We start from the raw sequence: 10,811 nt of genomic DNA on the forward strand, positions 1-10,811 counted from the left end.
AGGGAAAAGCAGAATCAGTAAGAACTGATAACAGAAGCAATCTAAAATTATCCCTTGCTCTTCCAGTCTTTCTCTCTCTTTTTTTTTTTTTTTTCAGACAGATCTGCTGCCCTGTGAGAAAGTTGCTCAGTTTTTAAGAAGTCCATAAATGAAATAGCTAAGAAAACAGAGTACAAATGAGAGAAAAACTGCTCATTGAACTACAAGGGCTTATTATAAATACAACAAACATACTGCAGCATGCACAGGACTTCTTGCGAAACCTTTTTACACATAGTTGTGAGGATTTGGGAGTCTTTATATTTGTGTGTAAAATCCAACACAATACTTAGAGGTTTACTAGCTGGCTATCACCAAAAGATCATCAGAAATTAATTCATTTTTAGAACTCTAACTGGTAATGGAATATGGGCATCTTTAAACTGACAATTCTGAGAATACCTTAACCTCATTTTAAGTATATTTAAGCACTGCAGTTGGTCTTGATTTTGCATGGGGCTCAGTACTCTGCAGTTTAAGTTCAAGATTGCTGGATAGCTAATGCTTTTGAGAGCATTATGTTTCAGTGTGTCTTTCAAATTATTTATAGAAAGTCTGCCCTAGTACCTATGGAAGCTGTTCTTGATGTGGTGTATAGTCAACCAGAAAGCTATCACAGACATTTGCTGAAAGCCATGTTAGTATCATTCTACCTTGAGCCAATAAGTCTTTCAATTAAGTCTCTCAGGCTTTTTGATCATGTCTCTTCAGTAATAATGGATGCGTCTAAATATTTCTGTATATTTTTGACTCCTGAGGAAGAGCTGGTGCTCTTTGGCAAATTAATGAAGACAAAAGCTGTAGTTAGAAAGATACTTTGATCAAGCATGGTAACCGGTTGATTTTACTGAGCATTTGACTCAGGCATAGCTGTTTGGTTCCTTTAATGAAGGCAGTCAAGCACAAAAGGGGAAGAATTTGATTAAACAAATATTGCATTATTACAGTGCAGTCTGCTCTAATGCTTCATTTGAAAGGTCTGCTATACTCTCAGAAGTATGCTCTTGTGAGAACTCACTGTATTTTGTCCAGGCCTGGGACCCCCAGCACAAGAAGGATGTGGAGCTGAGGAGTGAGTGCAGAGGAGAGCAACTAAGATGATCAGAGCGCTGGAGCACCACCTCTGTGAGGACAGGTTGAGAGAGATGGGGCTCTTCAGCCTAAAGAGAAGGCTTCAAGGGAGACCTTACGGAAGCCTTCCATTACCTGAAGGGGGCCTACAGGAAAGCTGGGAAGGGACTTTTCGTAAGGGCATGTAGTGACAGGATAAGGGGAAATGATTTTAAACTATAAGAGGGTAGATTTTAACTAGATATTGGGAAGAAATTCTTTACTGTGAGGTGGTAAGACACTGGAACTGGTTGACCAGAGAGGTTGTGAATGTCCCCTCATTGGAAGTGTTCAAGGCCAGGCTGGATGGGGCTTTGAACAATCTCAGTGACTGGGAGATGTCCTTGTCTATAGCAGGGGGGCTGGAACTAGATGATCTTAAATGTCCCTTCCAACCCAAACCATTCCATGATTCTATGATCCTGTGATATTCCTAGAAATATGAAGCAAGTTAAATTGACAATTTCTGGATTATATAGAAATGGTGTAAAGTTCTCATGCCTGCAGAATTTTGAAATCAAGTCTGGAACAAAACTACACATGGACTAAATTATCTTAAGGAAAAAACATATCATTTCTAATCCAGCTCCATATGATGCGAGTGGTAGTGACAGGAGGGGGATGCATTCACTCTGTTGCAATCTACAGTAGACACACATGAAGTTGTTTCTGCACAGCATAGTATTAATCCAAGTATCTGACAAATCAAAGTCTGATAAAGCCAAAGCCAGTGCTTTATTCCATGCAGCTTATGAGACATGTCACACATCTTCTTGATTATTTCTTGTTATTCAAATACTTTATAAATAGGGTATGCATACTGAGGTTGCTTATGCTCTGATACTGCAAACTGATACTTGTCAAAACAAACAAAAAGTGGAAAAATGCTCAAACCACTCTTACACGTGAAATTCAGAATGAATCCAGACTTTCCAAATCTTTCTTGAATAATGTGTGTTGGAGTACTACCTGGGCTGATAAGTCATCCAAGTTAGAGTAAGAGAGACAACACCTTTTTCACCTCGCTATGCATCAGCCCTCTAAGCACAGAAGCTGGGATACCAGAAGTGAAGGAATTAACTGCAAATATGCAATAAAAGGGTCTGTGGCATGTATAGGCACTGTGATATTGTTATACTCAGACAAGGGATGTTGTCTAGTCAGTGTCCTCAATCTTCATACGTAAGCAGACATGGTACTGTGAAGTGAATGAAATCCAGGTTCCTGAGGCATGAAACATGCTGGAGCAAAAATATCTCAGAGATAAGTAGCATCCTTCTGCATAATGCATCAAGTGTACTCAAGTCCTTGAGAAAAAGCAATTCCATATCTGGGCTTCCCTTTGCCCAAGGCACTGCCATTTCTATGGTTCCACAGGCAGTAAGAAACCCTTTCCATGCCCCTAACTCAGAATAAACACTCTTTGTGTGCTGCAAACTTCCTCCGTACCAGATCTTCAAAAAGATCTTTACAGATTGAGGAAGATTCCCATGAATACCTCAGCTTGGGTGAAAGGCACTGCCACCCTGTCTCCAGAGGAATGAAAGTGCAGGAGCTGGTGCTCCTCCTTCGTCCTCAGCCTTACCCCACCCCCTTTTCCCAACTTCCTGCCATGCAGTGTCAGAGTACCCATGCTGGGGAGCCCCTACACCCCACCCACTGGGTCCTGCAGCCAACAAGTCCATTATCACTGCAGGCAGCAGCCCACAGGTTGTGTGACCTCTAAGCCAAGGCTGCTCAGGTTCTGTGCTCTTCATGGATACATCGTGGACAGCCAGAGTAGGGTTTTTGTGGGTGTTCTACCACAGCAACTTCTGAGCTGATCAAGAGATGACAGCACAGTTGTGTCAATTGATCATCTGGACAGAACACAACCTCAGTTTTCTGTTGGGGCAGCAGCACGAAGCCATGACTCCATGCAGCAGGGAGCATATCAGCAACATTTTCACCAGACAGTACTTAGCAGTACAACAGAGGGTGTGTGGAACAAAGTTAACAATACTTGAGAATTTTACTGCATTTTAAATACTACCTTATATTTGTCAAATAGATTCCAAATACTACAAGTCTTCCAGTGCCATTGAGAGCTTGTGCATGACCAAGATGCTGGCCCAGCCCTGGTGTCATCAACTGCTATGACTTTGTCCTACTGTTGCTTGTGGGGTGGCCTCTTGGAAGAGGTGTGGAGACCCAGACAGGGCAAGTCCTCTTCTTCTGAGCTAGAAAAAGGAAAAGAAGTTGGGCTACAATCACTTCATGGTCCCAGGAGGAGAGAAAGAAGTGTACATTTCCCTCAGGGAGGAAAACCTCTAAACTGCTCTACTCTCCTGTACAGCTTCAAGTGTACTTTCCATGTTCGCCGTGCCTCCTCTAACCTTTTCTTGAAAATCTTTAGGGCTGGTGACTCTTGCAATTTCCTTGGCAGCCTGTTTCACTACCTCACCACTCTCTCTGTGAAGAAATTTTTCCTATTATCCAATCTGAACCTCCTCAGGTGTAACTTAAGGACATTACTTCTTATCCTATTGCTAGTTACCTGGGAAAAGAAGCTGATCCCCCACCTCACTTCAGCCTCCTTTTAGGTGGTAGTAGATAGTGATAAGGTCTCCCCTCAATCTCCATCAGATCACCCTGGTTATGGCACATATCTGCAGGCTCGTATAGCAAGAGAGTGCATTCAGTAAAACCTCATGCAAAGCTGTGAGGCGGCAGGACACCTTCCTGCACTCTTTTTCTACACTCCAGTATGCTTTCTAGACCTCTGGGTGCACCTCGTTCTTTTCACAGGAGTTCAAATGAAGCCCTCATCTTGCTCTCATGCATTTTCCCTCCTAACAGTGCCAGCTTTTCTTTCCTAGACTGATGCTGGCCTTCAGTAGCCTCGTGGTGTTTCTTTTTCTTCTTCCTAAGAGTACAATTACTTCTTTTCAGATAATAGAGGAATAGTACGGATGGATAGCCATGACTTGGCACTGGCCCCCTTGGGCCTATGTACAGGAGGGATTGCAGAAATGGAAATGGTGGTGCCTAGGTCCCCCTCAGCGCTGCAAGATCTGAGGGGCATTCAGTGAAGCTGTCTGCAGAGAGATGGAAATGGAAGATATTTTTTTGCATCATTTTTAACCAATAACTACACACTCAGGAATGCATGCTGATACATAATGTGATAAAGAGGGGAATGAAATCTAAATACCAGTCTTGTGCTCTGAGGAGTATTTAATTGGTAATACGGGCACGTTCAGATTAGAAGCTTTGAAATTCAAAATAAATTTGTGGTTTTTTCTTTTTCACACTCCTGTGTAAGAAATTACATAGCTTTTAAAGTTTAAAAATAAATTTCTTACATAGTATTTCCAGTAAAAGACGGGTAAGTGCTGCAAGAGTTTATGGCCCAGGGTAGAGATTCTATCAGTATTCCCATCTGGCCATTAATCTGCTGTGCTCTGATTGTTTAATTAATGAAATGGACCTTGCACTTGGTATTACTGAAGAGATGTTGGAAAACTCCATTTCAGAGGGCTAATAGAATTAGGTATTTTAGCAAAGCTTGTTAACAGTTACATCAGTCTTGTTAATTAATATATAACTTCATTTTAAACATGATCAAGAGGTGATTTTTACTTTTTGTACCATCAATAATACGATCGTAGGTCCTAATGATCTCTATTTCTTGTTGATGTCAGCCATGCTAGTCCAAAAAAACTGACAGTTTGCCAGTTTTGGGAACTGATCTGTGTTAAGATAACTGAAGAACATACAAATAATAACACATACACTGCATTAGTACAAAATGTTTAGTGATTAGTACAACATAGTTGGAATTGCCTCTGTCTTTCTCTCTACTCTAGGCTGTTTTGTTCTCACTTCTCAGGAAAAAAAGTTATGTTGCTCAATAGGATCATTATACTTTACAGTAGAGATTTGTTGATGCGCAAACCTGCATGAGCATCTCATAAAATATTATGAGTAGGACTGAACCAACAAAGTTTATCTCCTGTCTCCATACAGGACCACACAAACCTCTACCCCTTTGAGACCATCCCTGTCCCCAGCTGCCCCTCCCCTGACACAGCTCCACACCGTTCCCTCGGGCCGTGTCGCTGTCACACAGAGCAGAGCTCAGCGCTGCCCTCCGCTCCCTGTGAGGAGCTGCAACCGCCGTGAGGGCTCCCCTCAGCTCCTCTGCTTTGTGCCGAGCACACCGAGGAACTGGAGCTGCTCCTCACACACCTTCCCCTCCAGACCATCACCATTTTCATAGCCTTCCTTTGACGCTCTCTAATAGTTTTACACTATTCTTACATTGTGGTACTCAAACCTGCACTCAGTGCTGGAGGTGAGGCTTCACAGAGCAGAGCAGAGCGGGACAACCCCTTCCCTTGATGGGCTGAATGTTTCTAATGAACACTAGGATATGGTCGGCCCTTTTTCTGACAGGATGCACTAACTCACATTCATTATGCCTTCAACTAAAACTCCCAGATTTCTTTCCACAAGGCTGCTCTCCAGCATATTATCCCAGAGTCAGTACGTATAATCAGGATAATCCTGACATAGCTGCAGAAGCCAGCACTTGCTCTTAGTAAATTTCATACTATTAATGACTGTCCATCCCTTTAATCTGTCAAGATCTCTCTGCAAGCCCCTCTTCCTTTGAGAGACTCAACAGCTTCTCCTAGTTTTCTTAGTGTGCATTCAACTCCTGCATCCAGATCATTTTCAAAAACACTGAAGGGAACTGGTCCTAAAATTGAAAGCTGAAATTGAACCCTAAAACTGAGGTCTTAATACTTGCATTACTTTTCCATCACAGCTACATGGCTTCCTCATAACAGCTGTAGCACAACTACAAAGATTCCTAAACTATTGTTACATCACCACTCCAGAGGCTAATAGATAGGAATGAAAAAAACATCAGTAGATTAAATTAGCTAGGGAAATACCCCCATACTCATCTACCCCTTGTTGTGTCAAAGCTTAGTAATGTACAAAGACATTTTCCCTTAAGGGGAAAAGCTAGAGCAGAACAATCTTCATTAATGCTATACGAGAGTCAACCCAGACTTTTGGAGTCATATTGGATGAAAGAGAATGCAAGAGAATTTCATGGGAAGCAGTGTCTTCTTGACAGCCAAGAACTGGGGTTCAGGAGCAGATCTTCCTATAAATTTTAGATTTGAAATATGTCTGACAGGAGTTACTTTTGGCAGACTCTCTTAACACTCACCGCCAGATTGAAAGTAGACTGTGCTTTGTAGGTAAAAGATGAAAAGATAGTTACTGACATCAAGATCTTGTTAGCCTGAAGACTAAGCTAAGCTACTACAGCAACACAGGATAGTGGTCTTTGGTATTGAAGATCCCTTGGAGTACTGCCATAGAGAAATGGAATTTGGCATGAATGGAAGCTTTGTTTGCTAGGCTGCCAAGAAAGCTATGAGTAAAATTGAACACCTGAAAGTTAGGATGGCTAAATTAGACAGCTGCCATCTTATGACTGTAAAAGGTATGAAATCTAATGGACCCCACTGAAACTCACTTTTTGTTTTAGATCTTCTTTTTAAGTGTTACCAATTTTTGTGTATGTATGTGTGTGTTTTCTTTTAGTAAACAATAAAACTAGTATAAAAACTGAATATGGGCTTTTTCTGTATAGAACTGTATGAAATGAGTTTTTAAACCACTGATTGCCAGTGGACTACTTAATTACCATACGGTTAGTGCTTTGCTATGTGCAGAACTCCTATTGCCACTCTTGCGTTGATAAGCACAGTTGAGTTAGGAAAGGTTCACCAGAAGACTTGAATTTTAGTTGACATTAATAAGGAAAACTCTTAACTACAGAATGTTTTGGAGGAAGGAGCCTTGAAATAGGTGTTGCTCCTGACTTTGTTAACCAACACAATAAAATAAGAGGCATTACTTTTGGAGCAACCTTTGTAATAAACTCTCTTGTCTTGTACAGCGGTCCCTAAATCCCAACAATAACCATTTCCAGTATGGTGCCTTTTGACCAAGTATACTTGCCACTACAGAATTTTTCAGAGTTCTAGGCTCTAGACTCCTTGTACCAGGGCCATGATTCCACCAGCAGACTCTAATTGCCACACATAGCCTGTTGCTGTCTTTGTATCCTCGTATAAAAAAATTTCCCGTATTTTACAGGGAAACAGGTTATTGGCTGGCCTGCATTGTTGATATGAGCTGATGGAGAGTAACTGGGAAAAATCCATTATTCCCAAACTTGATGTTGGGAATCCCCCGTATGGCATAAATATAATCCTTCCTGTAATGTGCCTAGCACAGAACATTTCTTAAAAGATCTCTGAAGAAAAGTCAGAGGTTTCAAGGAAACCTGGAGGTGCTAAATAAGCAGTAAGTTTTCACTGCAGTGAGGAACACGTGTGTTGCATTGGAGAAAACTTCAGCAGAGTGGTGGTGTGCTTTTTACAGTAGCGGCCTGCAAACTTTCATGTTTTTCTCTCAGACACAAATATTAATAACTAATATTTATGCCTTGAGAAAATCTGGCATATGGATTGGTTGATGACTTTTGAGACGAAGATCCTGTTTAGAATATGTCATCAGTATCTCTTACTGGCCAGTCACAACATATAGTCTGGAAGAATATTAATGTCATGTAGCATCATGACAAGACTTCTGTCTTTAGATAAATGTGGTAGGAATAGCAGCTCATCTCTGCTTGTTCTTCCTACACAGGATGCTTTTATTTTGCATCCCTTTTCATTTGATTATGCTCAGATAGAACCCACCAGCTATGATTGGTCCTCTTACCGTTGATAGTACTGTGAAGAGTTTGACTGAATTTGCAGAACAATTTCTGTAGATCATGACTTTAAAAAGATATAGTCTAACTATGCAGAATATATACAACAGAAAACATTAATAAATTTCATAAAACAAAAGTTTTTTTCCAAGCTGAAGTTTTGGTGTAAGCCAGCCTAATTTCAGTCATATACAAGACTGAGTTCAACTTGCTCAAGCAAAAACTAAGTTTTGATACTTCTTCCTAGTTAGGTTAACTTCATACATTACCCGTTGACTATCAAAAGTGTATTTGTATGTACGTAGCTCTCTGCATCCACATGAGGGGGCAGTTGAATAAAATTTTGAAGAGTTTGCCGCAAAGCTGCTTTTTCACGACTGATTTTGTGTACACTGTTAATGAAGAGCAAAGTGACGAAGAAATTATATGGAAATAAGCTGAGTAACCTATCAGTTCATTAGGTAGCTTGTCAAACTCTTCTAATATGTTGTTCTTGCATTATTACAGTAAAGCTTTGTTTCAAATCCACTAATGCAATGCACACACAGAAAGTAACTTACTAAAGGAAATAAAAAACTAGGTCATTTAGTTCTATGTTGAAAGGTTTTATATATATGAAAAATCTTTGATATATGAAAAATCTTTGTTTCAGAAATCTACAGATCTGTGGCGCTTCGTACAGAAGCATTTTTTCCATAATTAATGTGGTCACCTAATTTTTTTTTTACCTAAATTTACCTAAAATGAGAAATCTAACTGTGTGAAGAACACAATGCCTTTAATTCAATCAAAGTGTTAACTGCTATAGTTCAATAGCCTGAAAAATCCAGAGATCACAGCACTCTGCAGAGAAACCATGCCTCAGTTCCACAGCAATTTTGCTTTCAGAATCTGCCTAGAGTATGGCAATGCTTCCTTGCTTTTTCTAGCTTTGTAGTATTTATTTCTACCCACTGTAGAGTTGAATATTTTCAAAACTGAAGCTATTATAGGTGTTGACATTACCTTAAACGTCAGCAGTACCTAGACTTAGCTCCACTAATAGATTCAATGGCAGGTTCTAGTATGCATTTCCCTTTAAAAGATTTAATATTATTCCTCTTTCCACTCTTGACACTTTAAATCCTAAACTCTTGGTATCAACTTTCTGTGCTTTCTTGGGCTGGAGACATCTTGCACAGGGCTCTGACTTCACTGGAGCACTGGGGGACCTATTTCTGTTTTGTCAGGTTCATGTGGTAAAGATGTCTAACTGAATATCCACTACAGGAGCAGATTCTGTCCTGTTCATAGATCCAAAGTTTTCCCTGGGCTATGTCAGATTTGTCTTACCTTGGGAGGGACAGGGAAAAGATGCCTGCTGACCTCAATTATCAGATTACAACAGCAAGGAGAGGGAAGAATTAAAAAGGAGATGTGATTTAGCTAAAGTAGCATCTTATTTATTGCAGTTTCTTAAAACTTATTCCTCTTCTTTTGTCAAGACGTGTCTGATACGACTCTGCTCTGTCTTCCAGGTGCCCTACAACAGTCAGAACTAGCTTGAAAACAGCACTTGTAACAAGAGAGCTTATGTGTGGTGGGGACTTAGAATGGGATTAATGAAAGAGAAGGCAGGAAGTACTAAAGGTCCATTATTAATCCCAAATGCTGTTCTGTTAACATCTTTGATTATTCAGAACACATTTTATCCACCCTGAAAGCTGTCAACTATCTGACAACTATTCAAGGTCAGCTACAAGAACACCTTCCTGCTTCTTACACATTGCATCTGCAGAACTGTAGCTGCTAGTTATTTCGTTGACAAAACTACGACTATATTCTTTGATTCTTTTTCTTTTTCAGCTGCTTGGCTCCACTTACAGCATTGGATTTGTAAATTCATGAGACTCCAGTTAAAAACTAGATCAGTTTTCTAAACACTATTAGCGACACTCTAGGGGATAAGGATTTTAATTTATTGTTATGAATATAAATTTTGTCTCTTTATTTTTGTCAGACTGTGAGGGAAGTCTACAACAGACAGACCTTTCTACTTAGCAGTGTAAAGGAGTGTCCCTCAAACAGAGTGGAGACTGCAATCAGTGTTTTTCCCTTGTAATATGTCTCAACTGCTGGTGGGACATGCATTCCATTAGGAGCTGTGATCTAATAAAAGAGTGGACAAACTTCTTGTGCTGACTGTTCCTTTTGTCCAGCTCACACATTTTCTGTGAGACGGTGACGAGTTGATGTTCCCATGCTTTCTGTATTTCTCTGCACATCAGACAGACAATTATGCAAAATTGCTTCTTCATATTTTCAGTATTAACTGAAGAATGGATTCAATAGTACTTTTTACCTTACAACTGCTTCTTTCTGGGATCTCCACAGAAAATGAGGTGATGCAGTAAGCTGTGGCAATACAGAAACATGCTCTGGCTAGGCCTGCTCATCCAAAGCCTTCAGCATTGGCTCAACTCCTTTTCTTTTGATAGTGATTACAGCAAACTCCCACTGAGCTCAGAATAATTGAGTTAAATTTTCAGTGCACTGTCAGCATGTATTCCATCCTTCCTTTTTCTGAGTGGTGTGTGGGTAGACGTAATCTTCAGTGAGGGATCAGAGAATTTCTGTCACTGTGAGCACTGGCAAAATGTTGTACTGTAACTATACCAGATGCATCACTGGTTGCTAAAGGTAGATTTGTAGATGTTGTAGGGTTCAAATCTAGAGAGATGTTATACATATGTCTGTACAATCTGTGTCCAAAGAGGACAAAGGTTGATGTAAATATCAAAATCACAAGAAAGCAGTTGTATAAAGAGAGCAGTAGGCCTCTTCACAGGTTCAGCACTGTACATTTTGCTCAGGGCAGTCAGGGGCATATCCAGCC

Source organism: Meleagris gallopavo, chromosome Z (genome assembly GCF_905368555.1).
Source record: "Meleagris gallopavo chromosome Z, MGAL_WU_HG_1.1, whole genome shotgun sequence".
NCBI classification, from domain to species: domain Eukaryota; kingdom Metazoa; phylum Chordata; class Aves; order Galliformes; family Phasianidae; genus Meleagris; species Meleagris gallopavo.